Here is a 9,852-nt window from a genome sequence, read left to right as displayed (position 1 = left end):
TACAAAAGAACGATATAATAATTTGAGAAAAAAGAAATAAGGTTATATATTATAAATGAAAAAATTCCATGAAAGAGATGCTTTAGATTCCGTACAAAAATAAAAGTAGAACCGGTAAATTTGTTGGAGAGGGTGTTGTCGAGCTCGTAAAGGACAATCAAAGGTACAGAAAAGTACGGCAAAGGGTGACCTAGGGAGGTAGAAGGTAGACAAAGAAATAAAAAAAAAAACGAAAAAGAGAGAATAGGGGGAATATGAGAAAGGGTTGGAAAGAAACAAACAATTTTTTGTTTCATTTTTCAATTAATTAATTTCCAAGTACACGTTATTCTTTTATTTAACATATTTTTTTTATAAATTTCCTTTTTTTCCTCTCCCTTTTTGTATTTTATTTTATTTTTTTTTATTTTACCAAACCAACGGTAGAACTCGTAGAACAGTGTAATGGGAGTGGTGGGGCTGAGGGTGGGAAAGTAGAGGGGGTAGTTCAGCTTTAGCGTAAGATCGGCTTAAAAAAAGAATTCGTTTGATGAGTTAGGTGGGCTGTAAGCCAGGAAAATACTGCGGGGATGAGAGGAGTACGAATGAGAGAGAATGAGAGAGAAGGAAGAGGAAGAGGAAGAGGAAGAAGAAGAAGAAGAAGAAGGAAAAAAAATGGAAAGAAAAAAAAAATGGAGGTGAGTGGAAGTGAACGTTAAATCGCATATGCTATTTCTATGTACTTTATATTTATTATATATATGATATGCAATAAGAGTGTATGTGTGTATCTGTGGGTACGTGATTACGTATCTCAACGTTTATACATAATCAGATACAAAGCAGCGTATCATCGAATGAAAAAGAATGAGAAAGAAGATAATAGTGATTCGTTCGACCGATAATAGAGGAAAGAGTCTCGAGAAATATCAGATATCGAGTATCGTGTTACATTGTTCAATATGAAAACTCGTTTATCTTTGAACCGTGTGAACAAATCTTTTTCTATTTCTAATTTGATATTTATAAACTACCTTCATAGTAAAATAATTAATGATAATTTATTTTAGACTTGTTAGAATCAGATTATTCTTGTTGTTTATGATTTTTCATATGATTTATTCATATATGTTCATTATAAAATTATATAGATATTATTATAAATAATAGTTAAGTGTATAATCGATGGATAAAATGTTTTATATATGAACGTTATATATTATAATTTATCTAAAGTTTTATATTTGATTTATTTGATAAAAGCAAATATATATATATATTTTATTTTACTATATAAATAAATCTAAATTTACTACATAAATATTTATATAGTAAGTGTATTTTATATAATATTATATAAAAATTTATATTAAATAAAATAATATTAAAAAATATTATTATATTATATATACAGTAATTTATATTTATGTGTAAATATAAAGATAAAAATATATATTTGCTTTGTATTTCTTTTTTTTTTTATAAAATGTATCAAAAATTATATTCGGTTTTTTTTTTCTTAATTCAGACGACAAAAGAAAAAATACACAAATAAAACAATAAAAAGAAGAAGAAAAACATTGATCAATAATCTCATCTTGTTAATGAACCCACCCTCCACCCTTTTTATTCTCATCTTTAGAAAAATCTCATCAAACTGTGTGTCTACTTTTATTTTCGGGGGGCGGGGGGAAAGGAAAGATTTGTTCGTTGCGTGTAGAAAAGCAAGATGAGAGGAAACTTCGAATAATCGTCTCTTATTTATTTATCGTAAAGGCTTCATCGAAAGGCTGTTCGTGAATTAGTAAGAAAAGATCAGTAAAAGGAAAGAGAGATAGAGATAGAAAGATAGAAGTATATAAGAGCAATAGAAAATTTATATATCGGAATCACGGAATGTAGTAGTATAGCAAGTATTATTTATAGTATCACGTAACTTCAATATACTTTATATACTACTGACGATAAAAGTATTCCAAATATAACAAAGTTTTTTACTTTTCTTTTATTATTTAATTAAATTTAATTATTTTTTATTATTAGGTCTACAGGAAAATTCTGTCCGTTTAAACAAACATTAGTTCAATTTTTCGTCACTATTTCTTAAAATGGAGTATACAAATTGTCACCATGTTGGCAAGAGTTCAAAAGTAATTAAATTAATTAATTGTTCAAATTATGAATAATTTATTATTTTATTTTATTTTATTTTCAAAATGGACAGAATTTTCCGCTAGACCTAATAAAAACAAATAAAAAAAATTATATTAAAACCATTTGCACTCGAGGCATTCGTTGCTTTGCGCTAACAAAAGACTTCAAATCAGCCAGGCGCCGTATCAGCGCCACCCGAGTTGCTACTTAAATCTGGTGACCGCTCGAGTGCAAAAGGTTACAAAATAAAATAAAAAACAAAATAGAATTATTTATAATCATAGGATTACTTTATTATATATTATACTATATATATATTATATATATAATAATTATAATAATTTATTATATGAAAAATCACAGTAAATGAAATTAGGATAAATATTTTTAATAATATTTCTTCTTTATCATATTATTATTATTAATATTTAAATATCTAAATTATAATAGTAAATAAAATATAATAATAAATAAATAAATGAATATATACATATATATTTATTTATTAATTATTATTATTAATTATTTTATTTTTAATTAAATTTATTAATTTATTTAAAAATTAATTTAAAATAAATTATTATTATTAAATATTTATATAATATTTTACAATAATTTACTTATTAAATAAATTAGAATTAATTTATTTAAAATTATATTTAATTATATTTATTAATTATAAATATTATATATATATATATATATATATATACATTTATTTATATTTATTATTTTTTCAATAGAATTCAGAGTGCATATCAATTCATAATACACATATATACTTATAGTTATATGAAATAAAAAAGAAAATAATTCTTATAAATAGAACGAAGAAAACAAAAGGAACAAAAAAAAAATAGAAAAAGAAAGAGAGAGAGAGAGAGAGAGAAATAGAAAAGAGGAAGATTGACACTTGAGAAGTTATTGTATCGAAAATCGTTTAAATCACAGAGACGTGAGTAAAAAACAGAAGAAAAAGAAAAAAACAAGAAAGAGGAAAAAAAAATGAAAGAAAGAAAATCAATCATTCTAATTTGAAGATAATCATCGGTGATTGCAAGGTTGGGTAGGTAGATGAGAGGTACGATTATCGATCGTACGTACCATTCGCCAACAAAATTCGTCGAGGCAAACTAATCTCATCCGTTTGGTTCGGAATCCATGCGAAAACTACAGAAAGAGAGTGACACAGAGAGAATAAGAGTGAGAGGAGAATAGTTTCGTATGCAGTTCTCGTGTCGTACGTTGGACATCACTATCGCATCCACTATTCCATGACACTTTAACGATTTCACTACGTGTTTTCACACACCCCCTCCTTCCTTCTCCACCCACACATTTTTCTCGTCATTGACATTTTCTTCTTCTTCTTCTTCTTCTTTATCTTCTTCTTCCTTTTCTTTATTTATTTTTCATTTTAGTTTATTTACTTTTGGTTTAACTCCAAAACGACTTTCAAAACCGATTAGCACGAAAACTTTACGATTAATTTATGATATCATGTATGTGTGTGTGTGGGGTATGGTGTACTGATAATCCAAACGAAAAATACATTTAACTTCATTCGTTTGAAGTTTGTATAACTTTTATGTTATATATACGTATATAAATTATTATATATATATATATATACTTGATACTGGATTGTAGGAAGGAGTCAATTTTGACTCATCATTCGTAATTTTATATTGCTATACATTTAAAATAATTTAAATAATTTTGTTAAACATATATACGTTGAGTTTTAATAAAATTATGAAAAGTATGTAAATAATATTATATTAATACCTTTTTAAAATGTGAGTCAAATATACTTATTAACATTTTGAATAATAAAATATATATGTATAATATATAAGATAATTAAAATAATTAACTATAAACGAAATTTGTAAGAACAAATATTTTTAATAATATTTCTTTTATAGCATATTTACTATTAATATTCAAGTATGTAAATTATATCAAATATATTTATTATTTAAATATACTAGAGGTGCTCCGACACGCGTTACTGTGGCTCACAATCAGTCTGATATACACGTCTTTAAGTCAACGAATTACCTTATACTGCCATCTGTTAGAATCTTATCGAACTAACAGAGATAATCATGACTCTTTGTTAATAAACAAATAATTCGCGATTAATAAAATAATAATGCGATTATAAATTGAGATATAAACTATCCTATCTTTCAAGTTGGATAAAACTGCACACAGTGTGCAAAATTTGATTAAAATCGGTTCAGTAGTTTAGGAGTCCATTGTGGACAAACAACGTGACACGTAATTTATGTATATTAAGAAGAAGAAAATATATGTAAATAATACAAATTGAAAGTAATGTATATAAAAAAAAAGTAAATAATAGTTGATTTATATGTTAATACGATATAAAGTAATTAATCTCTATTTTTTTTTCACATAGACAAGAATAGATAGGTTACTAGTATATAAACAGGTATAGTTTATCCTTGAATCTATTATTTAATCGATAATGTCGATAATTATATCCACTTATAGACAAGTATATTATTAACAGCGATAAATATTGGCGTAGATTTTTATTTGTTATATTTAAGATACGCGTGGGAAAAAAATATATCGTAGAAGGGAATAGACGGGAGAGAGAGAGAGAGAGAGAGAGAGAGAGAGGGGGGATGTTAATTGTATCGAAATTATTTCACGAGAGGATATAAATAAATTACATCGATAATTTTTCTGACGCAAAACTGATATTCCCCCCTTTTTTTTCTTTTTCTTTTTATATGTGTAGTATTACCATACGTATTATTATTATTATTATTATTATTATTATTATTATTATTATTATTTGAGAACGCGTGGGTTGAAGAAAAGAATAGCTCTATATGGATTTTATATATATAAATATATAATATTATTCGAATAAAGAATGAAAATATTTATGAACAAAATATATATATATATATATACAATTCATGGATAAATTTAAATTAATATATAATCGTTCAATGTGATAAATTACATATATACTTACATTTGACGTGAAACAGTAAAAAAAAAAAAAAAAATAAAAATAAATTGAAATATAAAAAAAAATTAAATTGAAACAAAAATCATTTTCAAATTTATTGTTTTTTTCTCTGTTTTTTTTTTTTTATTTTGTTAATATTTTATTTATCTATTAGTGAAGATCAAGATGTTTCTAAATTTGATTTTCTCATTTTTATGTATTTTATTATTCTTATTTTTTTTTTTTATATCCACCAAATGTATATTCATATTTATAATATTAAATAATATTTAAAATAATTATTTTAGATATTTTATTGCGAGTGAATGATATTCGAAGTATACCATTTGTTATATTTTTCTTAAAAATAAAAAATGAATATATACGAATAAAATAACATATATATATATATATATATATATATATATATATATATGCATATATATTTTAATAAATATAATATTTAATTATTTTTTTATATATAAATAATATATAAATATTTTTATATTATATTATTAAATATTATTTAAACAATAATATAAAATAATATTTAGTTTTATTATAATATAAAATATGTATTTTATTTTATTCGTATGTAATATTAGTATTTAATATATTATTAATAATATATTATTAATAATAATATATTAAATATTATAATACTAATATATTAAATATATATAGTATATTTAAATAGCAAATATATTTTATGCTTAATTTACATATTTGAATATTAAAAAAAAATATAATAAATAAGAAATATTATTAAAAATATTTTGTCTTCTAAATTTTGTTTATTGTTATTTATAACAATGAATTTATATAAGAAGAAGAATAGGAGAAACAGTGAAAAAGAAAAAAAGAAAAAAAGGTTCAAATAGAATTCTTAAAATAGAAATAATTTCTGAGTAAAAATGATTTATATCCCAATAAAATATTATATTATGTGAAACGTTTGAAAAAAAAAAAAACCATAATAATAATAATATAAAAAAAAAATCTCTTGTTTTTTCTTAATTGTTTCTTTTGTTGAAACCAAAATTCTATTAGAGAAAGAAAGAGAAAAGAAAAAAGAAAAGAGAAAGAGATAAGATAGAAATAGTCTGGATAAATTCTTAAGGAACAATTATTGAAGAAAAAAAAAAAAAAAAAGAATATTTGTTGGCACAACGAAATTGAACGAGAAAGAACCTCGGCCACGGTCTAATAAATTACTAATTTGCCTGGTGTAGCGGGTTTTTTATTTTTTTTTCAAGCTAACGATCTCTTTCTCTTTTCTTTTTCATTACGATCGTTACGTCACTATTCTAGTCGTTAACAATGGTTGCTACCACCAATCTTTATTTTATCTTGTTAATCCACTATTATATAGTCCAATTCTTCTTCTTCTTATTCTTCTTCTTATTTCTTTTTCTGTTGTATTTCTTTTTCTTTACTTTTTTCTTATATCTTAAGAAATAATTATTATCTGGAGCATAAAGTTTTTCATGTCTATTAAAAATAGTAATCTCTTTACTTACGAGCAAATATTAACCTCTTTTATTCTTTTATTATTTTCTTCTTTTTTTTTTTTTTTTTTTAAATATACGAATAAAATAGCATACATGTATTGGGATCTCTGTATGAAGGGTAGAGGTAAGGAGTATCATCTCATATGGGAGAATATTTGAAAAAGTGTTCAGCGTATGCTATAAATAACAGTTCAAAAACCTTCCAGAATGGCGCTGGTGTAGACAAAAGGTATGGTATGAATGTAGCAATTATAAACGAATTGAAGTACGGCGAGTTAAAAAATTTAATATTATTGACGACTAAAGTAGTTAATTATTGACTATTTCAACTACTTGCGAAGTACAAAATAATGTAGTAAATATAACCTTAAAGAATTATTATTAGAAAACGTGTAACTAGAGTGATTTTATTTCTCGTGAACTAAAATATTAAACATCGAAGTATTAATAACTATAATAATCATTTAATTAAATTAACATTACTATCATCTCAATAATATTTCTAATCATAATTAATAATAATAATAATAATAATAATAATACGACCAAAATTAAAATATAAAATATAAAATATGTAATTGCATGAACTATTAATAAAAAAAAAAAAAAAATAAAAAAAAATTAAGAGAACAAAAAATGTCGATTTAAACGAGAAATGTTTGTTCAGTCAATCAATCTATTATTATCTTTTATCTTTTTTTATTTTGTCCCATATTTGAGGATTCCATGTTCCCGTGGAAACTACTATAATCCGGGTTGAACGTGTGTGCGCGGGCGCATTCACATAGCAGTGCCCCCCATTTTACCCTGCTTCCAATCCAACCCCCGTATACCCCCCTTTCCCAACCCCCCCCACCTCCTGTACTCTTACACATACGTGTATATACGTGCGTGTAAATATGTAGGACATAGGTGCACGTATACTATGACGTAAAGAGTATACCTGTGACCAGCCACGAATGGTGTCTATGACCCATATAACACGCCCAAGCGAATCTAGGTCATGCACCCCTACAACATCCCCTGGAATAATACGGGGTGTCCTCTTCAACGAAAAACACTTTCGATATCGATCGTCGTGTACCGTAGCGCCGAATAACCAACTATCATCGAAATTTTTTTTTCTTAAATTATTTCTTGTTAATTATATTTATTGTTTATTTAATTTTAATTCATTGTGTTTAATCAAAAATGTGAGATTAAGAATGTAATAAATGTTTAACTTTTTTTTGAGAATTATTAAACCACCCCGTGGTTTGTAAAAATTTAAACCTGAATAAAACTAACTATCACAATTATATTTTGTTAATCATATTATTGTTAATTTAATTAATTAATTGTACTTAATTAAAGTTGATAGAAAATTCAATAAACGTTTGTTTTCTTTCTGAGGGGGGGGGAGGGTTATTTCTAAATAGTAAATCATGGGGTGGTTTGTTAAAATAAGTATTGAGTAACCAATTATTAATTTTTTCACAATTATTATTCATTAACCATATTATTGTGAATTGAATTTTTATTAATTTTGTTTAATTAAAAATGATACGAAATATATTAAACGTACGTTTTATTTTTTTTTTAGGGTTTTTTTTTATTTTGAATTATTAAATACGGGGTATTTTGTTAAAATTATCATTTGATTAAAAAAATATCAATTTTTTTTCACAATTACTTTTCATTAATAATATTATTGTAAATTTAATTAATTAATTGTGTTTAATCAAATTCATACGAAATGTATTAAACGTTTGTTTACTTTTCTTTTTTTTTTTTTTTAGAAGGGGGTGGTTTCGAATTTTTAAATCACCAGGTGATTTGTTATAATTAAGGATGTAAAAGGTGTTTTCAAACGTATGCGAATTATTTTTTAAAAGGATTCAAATAAAAATATTACGTAAACAATTATTTTTGTTTTTTTATAATCAATTAATAATTAATAATATATTAACTATATATATATATAAAACATAAGATGGTAGACCTTTTTATTTTTTCTATTTTAAATTAAATGAAAAAAAAATGAAAAAAAAATAAAATAATCGTAAATGATTGAATATTTTTTCAATATAATATTAACCCTTTGAGTGCTGAATAGTTTTATCTAAAATGTTTTATAAAAATAGAATAGTTTATTATTAACCATATTCTAATAATAAATCATATTTAATAATTAACCTTATTGTTTCTGAATATAATTTAATTAATTAATATAAACATATTACAATATTTTAAATTAATATTAATAAACACGTATATGCGTCGAACTACTACGTTAGTAATTTTTACCAAACGCATACATACGTCCATAGCACTCAAAGGGTTAACAAAGGGTTCATATAAAAACATTGCATAAACAATTATTTTTTTTTTATTCTAATCGATTAATAATTAATAATATATTAACTATATATACGTATATATATATATATATATATGAAACATAAGATGATAGACCTTTCTTGTTTTTTCTTTTTTTTTTTGGGTTAGACAAAATAAACAAACAGGAATATTTATAACAAAACATACGGTTTTATAATATCGTCGATGATTCATTTAAGTAATAAAGAACGTCATCGTAGCATTTATTTAGCAAGCAAGCTATTTTGCTACTAGGATCATGCGATCCCAGGCGGAAGAACGAAGGGTGCGCTCGGTTTACCAATAACACTATAAGGTACTACTACTACTACTAATACTACTACACTCTTCTTCTCTCTCTCTCTCTCTCTTATGTTAGATAAATGTTTTCTCCCTGTCCCTAAAAAAGCCCAAGCGATAAGCCGTGAGAAAGAGAGAGAGAGAGAATGAGAGAGAAAGAGAGAGAGAAGAGGATCGATAATACGCACCCTCAGTGGTGTTATGTGCATACATACATACGATCAAGTGAAAAAGAAAGAGAAAGATAGATAGATAGGTAGATAAAGTGAAATAAAGAGAGAGAGAGAGAGAGAGATAAATAATAAAAAGAGAGAGAAGAATGATGAGAGAAAGAGAGAGAGAGAGAGAGAGAGAGAGAGAGAGAGAGAGAGAGAGAGAAATTAGACTAAAGCAATATTCGACATTTCGCGTATTCTCTGACAAATACAATTTTCCGAGAGCTCGAATATATTCGTCAACAAACAAAACAAAACAAAACAAAAGAAAAAATAAAATTCCACTATTAAAATTCGTTCGATTTAATTATTCGAAATTCATCGACAACAAATGGAAGGG

The 9,852-nt window shown here is 24.5% G+C and overlaps 1 protein-coding gene across 4 annotated transcripts in view; it reads right to left on the bottom strand.

Annotated features, from left to right (window-relative positions):
* Nucleotides 1–9,852, bottom strand: part of fra (neogenin protein frazzled) — a 91,958-nt gene that overhangs the window by 6,267 nt on the left and 75,839 nt on the right. The gene's annotated exons all lie outside the window — the stretch shown is intronic.

This window comes from Polistes dominula, unplaced genomic scaffold (assembly GCF_049000335.1).
Source record: "Polistes dominula isolate Pdom_NZ unplaced genomic scaffold, Pdom_raw_medaka contig_37, whole genome shotgun sequence".
NCBI classification, from domain to species: Eukaryota; Metazoa; Arthropoda; class Insecta; order Hymenoptera; family Vespidae; genus Polistes; species Polistes dominula.
The sequence above is the reverse complement of the archived record's forward strand: the minus strand, read 5'-3'. Positions and strand labels throughout refer to the sequence as shown.